This window comes from Lytechinus variegatus, chromosome 9 (genome assembly GCF_018143015.1).
Source record: "Lytechinus variegatus isolate NC3 chromosome 9, Lvar_3.0, whole genome shotgun sequence".
NCBI classification, from domain to species: domain Eukaryota; kingdom Metazoa; phylum Echinodermata; class Echinoidea; order Temnopleuroida; family Toxopneustidae; genus Lytechinus; species Lytechinus variegatus.
The window spans coordinates 27,180,805-27,201,752 of record NC_054748.1 but is presented as its reverse complement, the minus strand read 5'-3'; the positions used below and the strand labels follow the sequence as shown (position 1 = coordinate 27,201,752).

Here is a 20,948-nt window from a genome sequence, read left to right as displayed (position 1 = left end):
AACCGACTCCAGACCCATCAAAGCTATTACGTTATTTCGAATGGCATACCATCGATCGGCTTGGAGTCGGTTTCGTTGGTGTGACTGTAGCGTTACTAGGTGCTGGTCATTCATTAACAACTTAGTACTAATGAGTGTGTTACCTAGTGACGGGTGACCGTTTGCGAAAGCGGTAGGGAGGAATGAGTTTGATCTTTATGTCTCGATAATTAGTCCATGTGGTCAACAAAAGGACAGCGCTTCAGGTGGCGGGGGGAGAGGGGGTCAATCTACATGTGTAATAATAATACATGAGACTTGCATAGCGCACTTTCCATCTTGATTAGATGCTCAAGGCGCTTCAGAGCTGCAGAACAGCATCAAAAGCTATTAACATAAAATACATATCTGAACAATCAGTCAATGTCTATCAAAAAGCACCCTTTAACAGGGTTTTTTTCAGGTTGCCATTGAAGGTGGCCACTGAACTCTGGATTATCAAACTCTGTAATGCATGTGGTCAACATTAGGGCGGAGGTGGAGGGGGGGAGGGGGGTCTACCGCCCCGAAGATCAAAAGAAGAGACCAGGAGTCCTCGAAAAGAGACCATCCTGGCACCTGTCAAATTCCCTGTGGTGCCATCAGTGGTTTAACAGTCATGAACCTCACCCCGATTCTCTATCCCCCCCTCATGCACAACCCTATCTTTGTAGACCGTCCCTCTCCCCCTCTCATGATTTGTCTCATTTTTGGGCTACTATTTCTTCATTTTACAGATCGTATTTTCCCTCTTTTGGAGTCCTATCAAATTTCCTCCCCTTCGACATTCTAGATCAATCATTCTAACATGGAGCTAACAGAATAGCTCTATGATTCTAATGACTTGACACCCGATTATCATGTATTCCCCCTTGTTTGGTTATTCGTCATGTTCGTGGTATTTTCAAATTTTATGTTGTAATTTGATAACGTCTCATTTTGTTGAATGACGTGATTACTGCAGAGTCGTATTTATTCTGGACATGTAACTCTAATGCACGGATAGAACTTTATCGATAACCACGTTCATGCAGCTCCGTATGCGTACACACTCTGCTAACTATTGTTCTAATTGATCTTGACGCTGCTGCTGCTGATGATGATGGTGATAATGATGGTGATGATGATGATGGTGATGGTGGTTATGATGATGATGGTAGTGGTGGTGGTGATTACGATGGCGATGATGATGATTATGGTGGTGGTGACGATTATGATGATGATGGTGATGATGATGATGATGGTGATGATGATGGTGTTGATGATGATAATGATGATAATGATGATGCTGCTGCTGATGATGATGGTGATGATGATGGTGTTGATGATGATAATGATGATGCTGTTGACGATAATTATGATGATGTTGATGATGGTGGTGATAATGAAACGGCTGCATGTTCTTTTTATTGAACACTGGCGGATCCAGGGGGGGGGCACATCCGACTCGTCCCCCCCCCCCTTCGAGGCACAATGAAATTTTGTAATGTAAAAATACCTTTAAAACAGAAGTGTGCCCCCTCTTTTTTTAAAGTGAAGACTTGTGGATAGATGGACATGTCGAAATGTTGTAGTTTATATCACAGAGCCTTTCTTGAAGTAATAAACTTCTATATATTTTTTTTGTTATATGACCTAACCCAAGTTTTGTTTCTACCTCGGCACTTGCAATCAGGAAAGGATTCAATATTTAGGTCACTACGACCTCCATCGTATTTCTGTGACATTAATCATGGTGTTTTTTAATCAAGTTCTGATCAGTCTTTGAGATGAAACCTCTTACAAACAGATCTAATTTACCGTAGCCTGAATTTACGAGATTCTTGCCACGAGTCAATTGTTCGAATTGCGAAAGAAGACACGTAACGAAATAACTTTTTTTTCCAGGTATTGTCTTTCGCGGTGTGCTATCTTTATCGCATCAAAGAGCGAAAATGAGATTGCATCACGTTCGGATATCCCTCCCCCCCCCCCCTCCCTCGTGTCAGCAGTTGTAATCCAACATTGATGGGGAAAAAATAAAGCATTCAACTTAGTGATTGATTGTGCGTTGATTTCTAAGACTGATTGCAATGATTAGTGTGTATGATCAATCGTATAAATATGAATTGCTAAGGTTCATGTTACGCAGAACTGGGTCTCGTGTAATACACAGAGTTGCGATGGATTCAATTAGTCACAACTACGGAAAGCTAACAAGGCCAATATACATATATATATATATAATGCATACATCTGTCCGAATGGTTTTCTTCACAATGCATGCATCATTAACTTGACAAATCTGTGTGTTACTATGTTAGTTTGTTTTTTTTCTCTTTCCAAAGGGTCAAATGTAATCTAACCTCCGAAGGACTATGGCCCGTATTCTGAACTCGAGTTTAAATTAAACTCTCGTTTAAAGTTTTGATTTAACTATGGAGGGCCAATTGGGGCACAAACCTCCAAAAGTACATATCCAATTTATTGACTCATATGACACACACATTGTTGATAATCGTCTGGCAATGATAAATGAAGTATTTTTAAGTATTTTTCTTCATTATGAAAGCAAAATAGTAAACATAAACAATATACATGAGAAACAGATTTTTTTAATTTGTTGTTCCCCCATAATTTAAGTATAGAGTTAGACCGTGGTCTAAGTTAAACCTGACCTCAGAATACGGGTCGATATAGCGAAGAAGAAGAGTGTATGGTTTTCACGGCACACCATGAATTGAATTTCCGTTAAACAATATTAATAATACATATGAAATAATGCATGTGAAATCGTCAAAAGAAAAAGGGAGGATTGCCCTCTTCAGCAGCATTAATCATGGTGCAGCTCGTCTACCAAGGGGTCCTATATCGTGGACATTGTTAATCCTGAAAACCACCCAAACTCGATTTTTCGACAAGTGTGTTCTTGTCGTCTTCCGGAGAACGAGCAAAAGTTGTAGAAGGATGAGTTTGAATCGATCAATCGAAACTCTTTATGAGACAGTGCGTGCCCTGGGGCCCGTAACACAGAACTTAGCAATGATCGTAGAACGTTTTTCTACGATAGATTCTATTGACTACAATGTAAAATCAATCGTAAAAATCAAATGTACGATTAATCGCTAACCTTTGTGTTACGGGACCCAGGTGTCCGTTAACGGGTTTTAGCCTTAATGGTTCAGGTGGTTCAAAGGAAAAGGAAATTCGGTACAAGGAGATGTGACATTTCCGGAGATGTTGTCGCATTACGGATCGCTAAATGTCTTCTCCCGCTAACGGATGTGGGATGGAGGGACGTCAATAATTCAAGAAAGTCTCATTGATAACGGAAACCTGCCATTATTGCAGACCGTTGCCATGGTAATGTATGTACCTGAGAAGAGAACCCCAAATGATGTGCGGATATATTACGGCAATCTTCGCATTTTAGTAACGGCCCATCTTCAGCGAAACATGTTGTGTAATTAATGTGCATATTATGCGTCTCCAGCAACGCATCATACATTCGTTCCTACGAAAAAAGTGGGTCATACTGGATAAGTATTTAAGGCTAAGTTCGGGGCCTATAGAATTTAATTTCGATAGGAAATAGTTGTATGATAGCAATGCAAAAGTGTGTATCATACGTCAGAATACTTAATTCGAACAAAGTTTATTCAAAATAATTCAGACTTGCTTGAAATCATATTCATTTCATTATTGCGTGCTTTTCTGGTGTAGATGGCACAGGACACAACATGTGGGACCACATTTTATACGGACGTACATTTTTTTCAGTAATTTTTGTTTAAAAATATCATTTAGTTATATTTTTCTTATCATTCTTTTAGTTTTGATAGTTCTATGTAAGTTTTGCTCGATTCTGTTAACATTTTATTTTCTTTTGTTACCAGTACCAGTGCTGATACACGTTATAGGAGGCATTGCACGAGTGTTAACAAGGAAATGAAAGAGAGAGAGAAAAAATGTAAGTTTCAATTAAGAAATCCCATTAGTACACTTATCAACAAAACATGCGAGAAAAAGAATGAAACCGCTCGTTTATTTCTCAAAGATAGACTGAAAATAGACGGAAAGTACTATTTCTAAGAATACGTAAAGAGAGGAGTGAGATAATAACTGCCTATTGAATAATTCATTCCATGATCATTCATTATTAAAACCCGCTACAGATCCACACCGTAAATCATTCAACAATACTGTATCCTTCGTCGACAGCATAGCCCTTATGTATTCTGAACAGTATTATATGAAAGCGAAGTGTGATAAAAGTGACAGTAGAATCAACTATTCATAACGGTGGTAAGAGCATCCGGGGGCCCATAACACAAAGACTAGCGATGAATCGCTAAATGAATTGGCCTATCAGAATCATCGTTGCATGCACATTTCGCTCAATAAACTGACTAAGAACCAATCAGAATTGATCTTTCAAATAAGCAATTAATCAGCAAATCTTATGTAACGGATCCCATGGTCTCTGCATGCTGAATAGGAATGTCTTCTGGGGCCCTTTTCACAAAGAGTTGCAATGAAAACCAACCCTACAAACTTGACTTTCAGCCAATGAAAATATCGTATTACTGACTTGTGATTGATGTCGTTTAGTTGTATTCAAACGTAACTCTTTCTACAACAGAGCCATGTCCTCTGAAATTTTCTCAAAAGGGAATTAGGGTTGGAAGCGAATCTGAGAAGGCGGCAGCTAGGGTATGGCCCTGGGAAACTGGGACGCCGGGGTTGCTGAAGCATCCCTGTAACGATATTAAAGTAATAATGCGGCAAATAACAAGTCAGATCAATTCTAAATTTGATTATCTTTTTATTTTAGCCAAAAGTAAACAAAAATAGCAAATTATCTTACATATCTCGAAGAGACAGTTCTGATTAATCCAAAATGACGAGTCCAAATAATCCGATTCGGCTGGCAAGGCGTTTTTTAGATGAAACTCCACAGTGCTGGTGATAACGAAATTGATTATGAAACGCGATGGATGATTACAGTCACTCTAACGAGTTTAAATGTCCGTGAAGACGAAGTTGATGATAATAAACAACAATACATGGGTTGAAAAATGTTCGTTGGAACAGGTTGATGATCTCGATGACAGCTAAGAATTCCTTTCTCAAAATCAAATAAAGATAAAAGTATTGAAAAGTATTTAAAAGAAGTATTGAAACGAAACCAGTTTGGAATCAAACCGATGCTGTTTTAATACTAATTGGTGTTGTATAAACACCTATCTGGTGTTACACTATTACTAAAACCGGTGTTGTTTAACACTTCTCTGGTGTGGACATATAGATTCCGGGCTGGTGTTAAATCAACACCGGAGTTTTTGCAGTGTAGGTGTTCTGCGTATGCTATATATAGGCAGAACCCCCTGGAAATCATGTTGGTATGCTAATCTGATTGAACTCACCTTAATTTTAGAAGAAAAAAAATTCTCGTTTGTCATTTTTTAAAAGCAAAATCAACTTCATTTTGGAATGAATATCTCCTTTGGTCAACTTCACAGTTGCTCATAATCATATTAATAGCTCTTCTCGATTTTGTGTAAGATTTTGAATGGCAACCAACTTATAGGCTAAGTATATAGGCTAAAGGTGTCAAAATATTTGGCTAACGATGCCAAAAGTCCCCCGGGGGGGGCACTTACATTGACGAGTGGATACCATGCGCGACCCAAAAAACACTTAAAAAGGATGTCTTTTTCACGATAGGGCACGTTACGTACGTAACGTGATAAGGGTGTCAAAAACACAAAAATAATGAAAAAAGGGTATCTATTTCGCTAGGAAAATTACGTGTTTAGAGTCGAATTTGCGGGGATGATAAAACAAAATTAAAATGTTTTATAAAGGAGTCCTTTTTGCCCCAACACTTCGTGTTTAGAGTCCGATTTGCGCGAGGTGTAGAAGCTGGGGTCGTACTAAACCAAATAAGGTAAAGACGACGACCGAAGGACCCGTAACAATAAAACATTCCTGTACTTGTTTAGGGGTTCATTTCAGGGAATATTTGCCAAGAGTATCGTTTTGTTTCCAATACTTGTTAAGGGTAGGGTTTCACACGCCAATACTTGTCAAGGGGTGCATTTTCAGAATATGGAAATTACGTGTTTAGGGTGCTTTTCGAGACCCCATGGTCGCGCATGGTATCCACTCGTGAATGGAAGTGCCCCCCCCCGGGCAAAAGTCATGTGTTTGATGTCATGTCTTAAGTTTTCCCTTCCCTCCCCGCTGATTCAAATTCCTCGATATCACATTCATGTCATTCAGTAGAAGTATGTCAAAACATCAATACACTTCCATTTCCTGTTAGCCGTGGATGTGAAAGGTCCCGAGTTAATAGGCCTCGTGAAATGGATGAGGGGAATAGCATCAGAAGTATGACGTGGGAACGTAGCCAAGGGGTAATCCGGAATTTGACGGATCTTATCACTCAGACTCATTTCAAACATGCAAACTCACAGGGATCTTGAGGAAGTCTGCGCCAAGGTTCATTCAGTTTTATTAATTCTCATCTTTTACCGAGAAAATGAGTTTTCTAAATTGCAATTGCCAATTGAGGGCCTCGATCTCCGGTCCGGTTCGAGATTGGCTAATAAATGAAATGGAAGCGTATATATCTTTTCAAATTGATTGGATTTTTTTAAAAAGGACCCCTCCATTCCTTAAATAAATATCTAAGGCATCTGTTTGTCATTATTCGTGTAATGTTATCCACGCTGCAAGGGGGCATTTCTCCACCCCAATATTATGTATCAAATTGTTCAGAGATGGAAAATCGATCTTTAAAATAAAACGATGTGAGCAAGTTTATGAATAGCAGACGATTATAATTATGCTTCGTTTTTTAAATCTGATACATTGCTCCAGGTCAAGAGTTTACGATGACTTTCAAATAACATCCAAACTGAAACACGCTTATACGCTTTGGAGAAGGGGAGCCAGCCTATGAGGCACCAAGTGTTACGCCAAATTTTCTGTTACAAAAACAATGATTTTGTGACAAGCACGCCCTGCAATTCTTATTTTGTTAAAGACGTGCCTTAGCACTTGGCGCCCCATACTAGCTCGATCATCATCATCGTCACATCAGTACCGTCACCATCGTCATCATCACCATCATCACCATCATCATCATATCACCTGACATTGAGTTATGCTGTACACTTTACTCATTTAAGGCTGTTTTGAAGAGAAATACACTGTTAAAATATAATGCATAAAATATTTGTGTTTTACGTACCAACCGATATTACAACAGCCCCCCCCCCCACTTGCACTCTCGCACACTTGCACTTTTATCAACATGATTATAACTTCCTCATTTTAATTTTTCTTTCCCTATCTACTTGTTTGGTAATATTCCTATTATTTTGTGCAATAAAAGATAAGTTACTTTTATTGCACTGTTTGTCTGATTTTCCTTCCCCTTTTCTTTAAAGGCCTTTATCAATTTAAAGCTCTAAGCTTAAGATGGAGGTCTCCCACATTTCAAAATGTATTATGTCGATATATGTATATATGCTTTTTCTGCTATTTAAAAAAAAATATCAGGTATAAATATATTTTAATTAGATTATTGGATTGTATATATGCATGTCTTATCAATTGCTTATTATGTTATGCTAAGAAAAAAAGTATTACACTTGTATAATATGCTTTGTTATTGGAATGTGGAAATAAATCAAATTAAATCAAATCATAGTCACCATCATCATCACCATCATCACTATCATCATCATCATCATCAAACCTACGTCATTACCCATCATGGCTTTTGAATCGGGTGACTTTAAATTAAGGAATCTATACAGACCACGTATATTCCGTAATGCCACCATTTATATCCGTGGATATAATCCACTCTTTGTTCCGTCATAAACTAAAGAAGACTAAATAAGAATTCACCGACTTATAAAAAAGCTTATAAAAAAGCTTCTTGCAAGTTGCTGTTAACGTATATCTTAATAAATATATAATTAACAACCAATTTATCGTCGTTAAGTACTTTTCAGAGATGGAAGCCATTAACGATTTCGACCGACGTTGCAGGCGAACACACTGTTTTGACTATCGATGAAGGCAGGATGGATGAAGGCACAATCCTTGTAACAGGCATAATCGGATCGCCGCCTATTTCAGGTGTTATTGACGTTGTAATCTACTTCCTGAGACTACGTACCCCCGGCTTTGATTGAGTATTTTGACCGCTAATAAACCCCTTTTCGCCGAGAGGCACATTTTCCGCGACGCAGGCCTCCTTTTGTCGCATTGGGTTCCCAATGTGATATATCGGTGAAAAGCGAATCGCAGTTTCAGAGAACAGATATCAATATAGGTTAATGCGAGGCTTATGCGATCCATTTTAGCTTCATCACGCGGATGACCGCATATTTATTTTCACCTTTTTCGTTTGGTACGTGTGTGTGTCGCTGAACTAGAGACACGCATTTCGAATACATTGCTGCATGTCGGGGGCATGGCGAAGGGGGCGGGGGCGGCAGCAATCTCTCCACTGCCTCGCCCCTCCACATCTCCCTCCATAGTATTTTTTTTTCAGTTTCTCTGCTCCCTCTTTTTTCTTTAAATTTTCCCTTTTCTCAATTTTTACACTCCCTTCCTTCCTATCAACTTTAATATTAAACAATGGGTTCGCCGGGGAATTAGGATTTATGAATCTTTGTTCCATTTTAAGATCCTCATTTTCGAATATTTTGACTTATTTATTTATCTATTCATTTATTTTTAAAAACATAATTTTTACCATCTTATTTTTCGGGGGCTCTTTTCATTTTTTTTAGAGCGGGAGGAGGCATAATCTGAAAAAGAAAACATGGATAAGCAGTTGCCCTTTCTCTACGCGTAGTGCTGCAGTAATATATCCGGTCGGACCGTTTTGGTATCAGTTCTTTAAAATGATTCCAGATTGATGCAGTCACACCTACGAAGCCATGTCATTGGTAATAACGTGAAATCTATAGTCGCTTTGGTATGACTGTATTCTTGGTTAAGTATACACTTCAAACAACTATTGGGTAAAAGTGCTCCATGAGGGTAATAACGGGTCCAACCAACCAACATTGGGCATTGTTTTGGGGCATTTTTATTTAACCACTATGATAATAATTTGCTCATTCTAAAGTAATTGCTGCTTATCTTTTTTAACCTTACTGGACAATATGCTTCCCACATCGGGTAAAATACTGTCAAAATTGGGTGGACACATAATTTACCTCGTGGTGGTTAAAATCTTATCATTTTTTTTTTACAGTGTACGAATATAAATGAAAAAGAGAAAGAAATGGAAATCGATTCACTGTTGCTTCAATCTCAAACATTATATGTAGACGTGTTGTGGCTCAGTGGATAAGTCTCCGGAATGTGAACCACAAGGTCCGGGGTTCAAATCCCACCGCAGCACTAGCGTCCTTTGGCAAGGCGTTTATCTACATTTGCCACTCTCGAGCCAGGATTAGTAAATGGGTACCCGGTAGGAAAAAATTCCTTGAACGCTCGATGCGCCCGATCAGGGTTTATAACCGTGCTAAAGCCGGGGTAATAGTATGCAGCGCTTGTAAACATTTGTATAAGGCGCTATATAAATGTTGCACATTATTATTACAAGAGCCTCTCCATCACATGGGCGGAAATCCCAGGAGGACAGGGGGGGGCGTGTCCTCCCTACTCAAAATAGTAGGGGGACACAATATCAATAGTCCCTCTACTACTTTCGGTCCTTTGTGATGGTAAGAAATACATCATTCAAAATCTAAATAAAACATGTATTTTGGGATAATAACCTTATTTATTTTATTTTTTATTTTTTGCTTGTCACATTTTCCAGCCCCTCGTCCCCCTACCTTTTTGGAGAGATTTCCGCCCCTGCTTCATCGGGATCGTCATTAGCGTCGCAACAGTGAGTCGATTTCCAGTTGTTGTTTTTTATATCAATTTAAATTCGTATATTGATCACTAGATGAATGAGAAGAAAGGTCAAGTCCACCCCTGAAAAATGTTGAATTGAATAAACAGAGAAAAATCAAACTAGCATAAAGCTGAAAGTTTCATAAAAATCAGTAAAATAAGAAAGTTATGACATTGAAATGTTTGCTTACTTTTCACTAAACAGTGACATGCACAACTCAGTGACATGCACAAGTCTTGATGCAATTAATGATGTCATTCATTCATTCACAATTTTCTGTGTGTTTATTGTTTAAATTATACGGTATTTTATGATTACGGATATGACAATAAGGAACAACCTGACTGAAAATGGTATTAAACAATGCTACTTTCCCATGTTTAGGGAAGAATTCATCGTTTTTTTCACTTGACAATGATGAGAAAATTGCAATCTTTCCTTATTCATATAATGAAACACAAAAGAAATAGTGAGTGGATGACGTCACTAGTACCCTCATTTGCATACCGATCAGGATGTGCATATAACTGTTTTGTGAAATTAGGCGAAACTTTGATATGTCATAACTTTCTTATTTTACGTCCGATTTTGATGAATTTTGCACTGTTATGCTTGTTGGATTTTTCTCTTTTTGTTCAATTAAACTTTTGTTGGGGTGGACTTGTCCTTTAATACCGCACTATCCTTAGTCTGTAAGCACAGACCCCAATTGAAACTCGATCAACAAGTGAGTCTAAGACTAGCACATAATAACTTACTGTTTCAATTCAATAGGCAAGGCATTATAGACTGCACATTCAGACCCTTAACCATGTTAACTTGAGTGAAGGTTTTGCACAGCAGACTACGCTATCCTCTTATTAGAATAATTGTGTTTGCGATAAGGACGAAAGAAACAACGGAAATCGCGAGTAGGCTGGTCAGTGTTTTTATTAACTTTCATTGATTTTGTCACCTGTCTGAAAACTAGGTTACGGGGTTGCTTTAGTAGAAGTAGCGATGGAATCGGATGTTGCATTTTGATTCAACGTTGCTTAAACAAATCTGTTGTTCCATCTTTTCAAAGACGTGTTGTCAGTGTATACACGCAACTCCATTTTACATTGCACATACACGTTCAGAACACAAGTAAAAATGTAAACTTTTTCGGAACATGTCAAAAATAAAAAAAAGGGGGGGGGCCGCCCCATCCCATCTCTGATATTGTAAGATAAATATTGTTTGAGCTCATCAATAAGGTATCTCTTTTCCCGAAGGCGGATCCAGGGGGGGGGGGGGGGACAGACTGCCCGTCCCCTCACCCCTTTGAAAGGCACAATTTATTACGTAAACATGCCGTTCAAACAGAATTGTGCCTCCCTCCCCTACTGAAACTGAATACTTATTATAATTTTTTTTGTTGCTTGTCAGATTTTTCTCGTGGACGAAATGTCCGTAATTTGGGGTCGAAAAGCTTTTTGTTTTGCTTGTCACGAAATATCCTTATTTTATGGTTGAAAAATTTGTTTTGTTTGGTTGTCAAATTTTTCTTTGGAAAAAATGTGCCCCCCCCCTTTGGAAAATCCCAGATCCGCCCCTGTCTTTTCCATATTTTTAATTTGATATATTCTGTGGTTACATGCGATAAATTTTGTTTTTCTTTAACGACCTAATCAGATATAACCTTTCAAATTATGGAGCGTACAATTCTGACTCTGACGAGAAGAATTATTGCCACAATTTTTTTATATTTGTATATTTTTTTAAGCATAAAGTAAATTTAGTATGTGTTATGGTTTATGATATATGTATATTGTATGGAAAGAAATTAAATATCGATCCATCAGTCACAGTTAATCTGATAATTCGTGCGACCTACAGAATGTTTGATAAGACCAAGAGCCCATTTACATGCATACTGTGTTTGGGAGTGTGTGTGTGTGTGTGGGGGGGTTAAGCGAATGGAATCATGGATGTTATACACTGTAATAAATGAAGTGCTAATTGAGCACTTACAGTGCTTCTATAGTTACTGCACTACGAGTGCTGATTTTCTAGTTTAAATTTGAACTAGAAATTCAGCAATCGGAGTGCAGCCACTATACAAGCACTGTAAGTGCTAAATTAGCACTTCATGTTTACAGTGTACAGTTCAAGTGTATTATTTACAACATACGAAACATGATGGGAGTTGTACAAATCTGACCAAAATAGCGTGTGTTACTTCTGTTATTCGTTTCTGGGTGATTTTGAATAAAACTTTAAGTGAGGTAGCCCCAACCTCATCACTCTATAACTCTATAAGGTTTACCCAATATTGGGTAAAATGGGAACATACACGTGGGTTGGGTAAAAAGATATCTGTAAATTTTACGCAATATTGCGTTGAAATAGCCCAATATCGGGTAAAAAATACACAGCAAACATGCATGTCCCCTTTCTACCCGATATTGGGTAAAATTTTACTCAGTGTTTTTAGAGTGTTCCTATTGAAAAGGTTATAACAATATTTTTCTCTCATGTCTTCTGCTGAAATTGATAATCACAATAACTGACAAACTGAGTTGATTGTCAGTTGTATTCACATAATAGGAGCGCGGGGCAAGCAGGTAGGCTGTTTATTAAACCTTAATATCCTACGATTGAAATCAGATCAATGTTTGTTAAACCTTGAATCGTATTGTTCCTAGACGTATTCAGACTTTAAGAACAAACATTTTTAACGTTCCGGGACTTTGAAAACAGGGGGGGAATCTGTGTAGGCTTCAGCCCCTCCCCCAACTTTTCTCAAAAAAACGTGTTCAAAAACGTAAAAACAAAATCTGATTTTTAATTTCTGCATGACCAGCTTCCCCCTCCCCCACTTTAGAAACCGTTCGGCGGCCCCTGCCCTTATTATTTTATTTCTACACTGCAAAAACGCGGGTGTTAATAACTCAAGCCTAGTATACATATCGGTCCACACCAGGGAAGCGTTGAGACAACAGCAGTTAGCAATCAAACCGATATTAGTTTAACACTAATCGGTGTTGTTTAAATGCCAAATTGACGTTAACCTAACGCCAAACCGGTGTTGCTACAACACCTCTCTGCTGTGGACCGACATAGATACCGGGCTGGTGTTAAATTTTGCACCGTACGTTCTTAAAAGCGTTCTGCGTCTCGGTGCGAAAACACTCTATTGTAATTCTAAATTGAAGACGACGTCCTTTTCTCCCATTGATCGAAGGAAGGAAGGATGTTGAGGTGCCATCCATCACATCAAATGGATTGAACTTCTTGACCCATCTTGGGGGTAGATTATAGACATCATCATCCATTCTGAGCACACCCTACGGGCTTTCAAACCGACAGCCACTTTATATGTAATACAACCTCCCTGTGGTAATCAATGAGTTGTTAGATCAAATGGAGAAGTAGTTTGGAGGTGACGCAACAAAGACGAAACTCGGATTGTCGTTTAACTTGAATCCAAGTTTGCGGATAATTGCGGTTTGCAATATCCGTCTCGTATTAAATTTTAATAGATTATATGTGAAGAGGCATTTCAGACGTGACTTAAGTGACGTAACAACTATAAAATATTCGGATTCGCGGTTAATTTATATGCAACTTTGCAGATAACTGCGATTAGCAATCTCCACTGCGGTTTAAAAGAAATCTCCTTCTAAAAGTTTTTTTTTTAGATGAAGTGGATTTGGACGCGACGTTAAGTGACGCAACAAGATGAAGCTTTGATTTTCGGTTAATTTCGACGCAGATTTGCTGATAATTATGGCTTTCAATCTTCGTCTTGTATTCAATGGATTGTTAAGTAGATGTAAAAGGCACTTTATACGTGATCTAAAGTGACCCAAAAATGCGAAACTGGGATTCCCGGTTAGTTTAAACGAAAGATCTTAAATAATCGCTGTTCGCAAATACTCAAACTCCAAGGAACGTGGAATATGAATATGGCAAACCCCGCCGTCATCATCAAAAAATGTCGCCATTGTCATCGTTGCCATGCTGGCCATCAAAATGATATGCTCCTAATTCATATTGCAGCGAGCGATGTACATATAATTGCGTTTGGGTAAATTTGTTCGTGTCAAAGATGTTTTTTTCAAGAAATGTATATTAGATGCTTATAAATTTGGTTCACGTTTCTGTCTGCAGTGCTGGGAGCTTACTTCAAGGGGTAGCCACGTGATTTGTAATCATAAATCAGGTGCAGCGGAAGCGCCCTCACGTTTTTCCAAAACCATGTACAAAAACGTGAAAATGACCAGACGATTGTGATTTTTTTTGCATGGTCAGTCCCCCCCCCCCCCACTTTGAAAACCATTCCGCGGCCTTGTAAATGTTTCATGTCACAATTTTATGAACATAGTTTTAAATCCCCATATATCTGTATATTTTCCTTTGCATTCTTGAAATTATACTCATCTGTTCTTTTGGCTATGCTGTTCAAATTAAAATTATTTTGATATGCAAGTGATGATTAAACCATTGTTTATCAATTTGGCTGGTTTTTCGGCATAGGAAAAGAAGAAAAAAATGTGCTTTGAGCACTTTGCAGAGCAGATGTGACGATTAATAAGTCACCTTTATTATCATTAATTATTATTGGTTTTATTATCCTGATTTTCATAAAGAAAACATGAATAATAATATTAATAATAATTATAATTATCATTATTATTATTATAATATGTAAAACAGATACTCATTTGCTCATTATATGCAAAACTGAGCAGAACAAGTCGTAACCAACCCAAAACTCAACCGAGAAGATGGGAAATGGAGTGTAGCGAAAGTCGGTAAAACGCAGTTCAGAAACTTTCATCAATTTCAAAGCACGAAAAAATGCTTCCTATGTATTTTAGTGCTAATAAATGAGAGTACAGTTCTCGTCGCATCAATTCTATTGGGGGTTAAAGGTATTGTTTAACTTTGTGAGCAGCCGATTTAAAAAATTCTCAAAACAAGATGAAACACGTGTACAAGTGCATGTATTAGAACTAATAAACCCTGTAAACAACCATTATTGAGAATAAAAAGCTAAAACTACAAGGTAAACCCTGATTTTGTAAATAGGCGTCTTATAGACACCTAAATAGTACACATAAGTGTATGGGATGAAATTAAGATGGTGTTTCCGGTCACTTTATATTTCAATATTTGAAGCACTAGATAATTATTTTTGAACGCAATTTTTTCTGGGCTTCACTTTTGTAACATATCACAGACACAGGTGACAAGTGTGACCTTCTAGCTCAGATTTTTTAAAGTCAGACCAATGTTAACCAATCACTTTAATATGATGACAACAGAGCGAGCGCAAGATTTGGAGGAAGCCCTTTGATATCGAATTCATCGTAGCAACGACAGGTAAATGGATTGCACCATTAGCCTAACCAACACACCTCCCCATCTCTGACATACCCAATCAGCGAAAACATATTTAATCGCGGTACGTCCAAGCGAAAAGTTTGCCGTGCGGTGAATTCCTTTCACACACGACGCGCGCACCTTTCATCACGTGGATCACCATTTTGATTGTGGCTGACGTCGTCGGCGCAAGTCGGTATTGTGGTTAAAGGGTTCTAAAGGAACATTCTGGGATGCAACTCTTGTTACAGCTTCTTATTATTGACCACAGGGAAATCATGATGAGTGCTTATTTGTATTCAATAAAGCCAATTTGTAAAGCAATGTCCCCAGACATAAGGTGAAACCGATTCACCATTATCCTCCTGATGAAGTGCACATTGTCGAGGTAATAATAGAACGAACCCACATGCAATTCCAATCACTTATTTTCAATGAAAAATCAAATTAATGATAGTCAGATTTTAAATTCGGTGTCGACCCCACCCCCCCCCCTCCCCTTACCCTTGATATTGCACATTTTATTTTTTATTTTTTTACATCATCCCACTAGAAGGTCTCGTCCGATTACAGAACGCGACCTCATGTGTTTTTGTTTTTAATTTTTCGAATTCCCCTAAGTTCACATTCCATTAATATTGTAGATTTTACTGCCAACACGAGCGTCACATCATATCCGACCAGTCTATTTATCTCAATCAAGAAAGACACTTTAATGGGTTTATACTTTGTATTTTCAAACAAAATCACCTATCATTAACCTGCGAAAGAGTGTAATAAATCAGTTATTTTTGCTCATGGAAATATTTATTTATCAAAATACTAAAAGGGCTCTTTTCTTTAACATTGCATTCAAAGAGAAGCACTCAAACATTAACGTCTTAACGTATATAATAAATCATCCCATCTTATTCATTTGATATTTTTCTTCCTTTAGGAAAGAAGGCGTCTTTCTAGTCTTGTTTGACAAAACAAAGCTCGTTGCATCATTACCATGATTACTGATAAATCACTCCATCTCCGAAAAGTATTTTGCTTTAATTGTCCGGAGAAAAAGAAAAGGTTGAAAGATTTGCTTAAATATAGATGACTTGAGTCGATGGGATTCGGTCTCTTGATTATCTAACGTTATATATTCATGTAGTACCTTATATGTTATTTGATATTTGTTTAAGGTAACCGGTCAATCTTATACTTTCTGCACACTAAGAAATAGGGGATCAAATTTGAACCCTCCGCGTTGGTACAATAGCTGCACCCAAAGGGGTGCTAATGAGAGTAATTATGCTCATTTGAGGGTGCATTTAGCTATGTTAAGTACCCTATAGGGTGCCAATTTGAACAATGTGATAAAGGTTCAAATTTGAAACGTTTTTAATGTCAAGTACTATGCACCTTAACAGGTTCATATTTGCACCTATTAGCGAGCATTTCTTGGTGCATTTAATGATAAAAGGTGTATTTTTCACCTTTTGCCACTTAGGGTGCAAGATGACGCCCCTAAAGGTGGGTACAGGTGCTTCATTAGGGTTTAAACATTTCTTAATGTGTGCAGTGAAGCGCTAACCACGCCTACCCACAAACACACTTTAATCACTCACGCACACTTTATTTGGCCCGGGTTATTGTGAGAACAGCGTTTCATTCATGCACCCTCCAGCCCAGTGAAAAAATCTGAAATCCCCCATAAAACAATGGGGATATCTTTTATTTGCCCATGTCCGCCCAAGATTTGTCAAGGGGTGTTGCGTATGTTATATTCAGCACCCCCTGGATATCAGGTTGGTATATGAAAAAAAATCTAAATTAGACCACAAACACTTATATTTTGGAGCGAGAACCTTTTTCTTCATTTTTTCGCACGTGCATGTGCAGGTTTTTTTAATTTTTTAGACCAATGTCATTTATTTATATTATTATTATTTGTTTGGCGTCACCTGTGCCTGGGAGGCGAAAAGCGAACTGAATCACTGTGACCCGCAGGTCTCTCCTCCCGATATAACTGATTGGGGGAATGCAGGTGGACCACTACACCGGGGTTCCCCCCTACTCTTATACGAATAGTGCAGTGGGTTCTTAACGTGCAAAGGTGGTGACTCTCCTCTACACGGGGCCTCCATTTAACGTCCTATCCGAGGGACGGAGTGTTTTCCATTGTAACATAGCCTGCATCTATGAAACGTGGGAGAGACGTTTACACACAACGCACTGGCTTCAGTCATCCGCCCGGGGTGGACTCGAACCCACGATCTTTGGTTCGACGGGCAGACGCGTTACCGACTGAACAAAGAACCCCCCCCCCCCCCCGCCAGCATCCGTCTTCAAGGCCATGCTTTGCCTACAGTTATTTCATTCAAATTGAACTATGTCGAAATTGAACCCTAAATCGATTTGGCACATTCATCAAGCGGGAGAGAATTGCCGAAAGCTTGATGTCTGGAAATTTTAGGCATGTTTTCATCGATTTTGTTTGAAGGCTTGGTACTACATTATCTAGTGCGCTTCTGAAGACAAGACAATGGCAATTTCATCATACTATCAAGATTACCCCCCCCCCCTCTCCTGGTTTATTTCCAATTCGTCTAATGCCAATTCGTCTCATTGCCAACCCATCTACTATCATTTGGTCTACCATCAGTTCGCCCACTCACCACATGGTCTACTTTCATTTAGTCTAATACCATTCCGTCTTGTAACCAGTCGGTCCAATAGCCATTTGGTCCATATGACAGTTGGCCTAATTGGACTAAGCGTTAAATTGTGAAAATGAAATAACCAAGTAGTTTTGAGACAAAATTGGCAGAGAGAAATGGTGATTAGACGTAGTGGCGATTGGACCAAATGGTTCTTATACGAGATTTTGATGGAAGGAATGGCATTTAGACTGTAGACCATGTGGTGAGTGGACGAGTTGGCAATACACTAATTGGAAATTTACCTCTCCTACACTGTTAAAAAAACCCTGATTTTACAGAAAAATAAAAGAAGATTTTGCGGAAAGCAATACCAGAATCATTCTTTAAATTCATGAAACAGGAATTTTTCTGCAATTTAACAGAACAGGTCTGTTAGAAAAAGGGGAAAAGAGTGTTTTATTTAAGGAAATTTGTAAGATTACACACACCAAATACCAATTTCCTGTAAGATTACGCAATCTGGTAAGATTACAGGTGTTCTCGAGACTCTGCTGCAGGAACTTCTTTTAGTTTAAGGATAATTTTTCTCGGTCACGAGAACTTTCTCTATCTTTCTCCTTCTCTATTTCCATATTCATGCAATATATCTATATATTACTATCCTTTTTGTTTCCCTTATTTTCCTTCAAAAATGTGTCTAAGGGCTCACAGGCCTAATTCATTTCCCATAGACTCGTGTATTAAAGTGGCACTTAATAAGAATTCATAAAAAATAAGGAGGAAATTCGAGGGTTGAATGTTCACTACCAGTGGATAGGATAAATGTCTGACATTCCATATCTGACCAGAAAAGGGTACCTCGACCCGCTCATTTTAAAAATAAATCATTATTTACGAAGACTACACCTGACGGGACCAAATTCATCACTTGAGAGAGTAAAATGACCCTAATTCTTCCGCCAGTAAAAAAATTAGTTCCATAGTGGTGATATATCTTTCCAATTTGGAAAAAAATAAGTTCAGTAGGTACCCTCCCTAGAATCAGTGTTAGAGTGTCAGTCATATTCATTCATTTTTGTCAATCAGCAATATCAAATTCAAAAATTGAGCAATGGGTTGACTCGAATGAATATCTATGGCCTGCCAGTTGTGATTAGGCCCGTGCAACCCAGATTATTCATTATTGTGAGAGGCAGCTGATTTTTTTTTCAAAGTTACGGGCTTCGTAGAAAATTTGTGTTTGTGGACTGGGCGGGGGCTGACCCTTCACCCTCGCACATTCAAACACATACACATATAATTTCACTAATTTCCTCCTTGATATTTTCCATATTCATGCGTTCTACCAATCTTTCAATATCATTTTGTATCCCTTCTGTTCCTTCGCAAATACGTCTAAATGTTTACCATCACCGAAAGGTAGCGGGGTTTTTTTTGGGGGGAGGGGTGGTTAAATTAGGAGCTACGTAGAAAGTTTTGTGAGGGCGGAGTGCTGAGCAAGGATAAAAACATGATTTTATGTTAATTTTCACATGGTTGCTGCAAAAAAGGTGTGTGCTTGTGGGCGGGGGCTAACCTTTTTACCTCCACCCACCCTTATAGACTTCGCGCTCTCATCCTTTCCTCGCTCTCTCACTTTAAAATGTATTAATCATTTCCCCACCTCCACTTCATCCCAGAGATGTACACGTACCTGCATGTAACATCCTGCCAATGATTTCCCAAAGGAATAATCTGAATTCAAGAAAGACCAGAATCGAACATGATAGAAGTACATTTACATGAACATGAAGGAAAGAATACATCTCCATTTGTCCGCGATCATTTGGGAAATCATTATGAAGCGACCATTTCAATGTTTGCACTTTACTTCCTCAGGGTAATGTTTCATAAGAGGTGCACTCAAATTTATGCTTGAATTTTAATACTCGAGTCGCAAATTAATTCTGATTTAAAGGTGTATAAAAATGAAAGGAAATGAAAATAAAGAATTTCACTACTTTAAATAATGGCATAGGCCTATTCAAAGTAGGACAAAAATTACACTCATAAAATGTCCCGATGTAATGGATATTGACATTGGTAACAGAAGCATCATCCATTTACAAGTTTTGTCTATTAAAGTTAGACTATACCCGTTTCGCCTATTATTCACTTGTTCTATCACCGCTCATGTTATGGCTTCGTGAACTATTAAGGATCAATTTCTATACGGTAAAAATATAATACGAAGATAGATTGGAAATTAAACTAACTTGGCGTTACACTATAAGAATAATACTAACGTGGAAAAGTGTAGATCCAAAGGCAATTATACCAAACTGACAGTAGACTAAATGGGTTTAGCCCATGTCATGTGGAACCAAGCGGATATAAACGGTGAAGATGTTTAAAATTTATGAACTCGTACTGTATTTTGAGGCAGTCGCAGCGCCGGGAAAGGCAATGTTACACACCTCATTACCGTGGGAGAGGTTTTAATGTTTCGATGAATCCTTCGCGACATGTAATTATTCTTCAATTTTCAGGTAGCCCCGAGTTATCTATATCTTTACAGCAAAGTAATTTTCGACTGCCTCAAGTGCTGATTTGGAAACCTGGCAGAGGTTATCGAATTATGTGTATTGGATGTCAGAAAATGAGATTTAAAGGTACCACTTGACATGAAAATGTCATCCTCAGATATATATATATATAAATGTGTAAAGCTTTACATGTACAACAGCTTTTGGCAACTCTTTTTTATTTAAATATTGTAAAGAAATGGATGAAGAGAACAATGGTAGGCGTAGCTTAAATCAAGGTTCCCCAGAGCTATCTACCCTTTGGAAAAATTGGTGATGCCGAAAAAATGTCTCTGCCGGGAATCGAACCCGGGCCCCCAGCTTTGAACGCCGGTGCCTTAACCACTAGACCACAGAGACGGTTAATGGTTAGGGCGAGCCAGATCCGATTGACCGTCAGATAGACAGATTTTCGACACTATACCAATTATATTTTCCTTTGTCGGGTGAAGGTGAGTT

At 38.3% G+C, this 20,948-nt stretch overlaps 1 long non-coding RNA gene across 1 annotated transcript in view; it reads left to right on the top strand.

Annotated features, from left to right (window-relative positions):
- Positions 1 to 10,018, top strand: part of LOC121421520 — a 31,316-nt gene extending 21,298 nt beyond the window's left edge. Inside the window, exon 3 of the long non-coding RNA XR_005970986.1 lies at positions 9,857 to 10,018. This is a non-coding gene — a long non-coding RNA (uncharacterized LOC121421520). The remainder of the gene's footprint in view (positions 1 to 9,856) is intronic.
- The last annotated feature ends 10,930 nt before the right edge of the window (positions 10,019 to 20,948 follow it).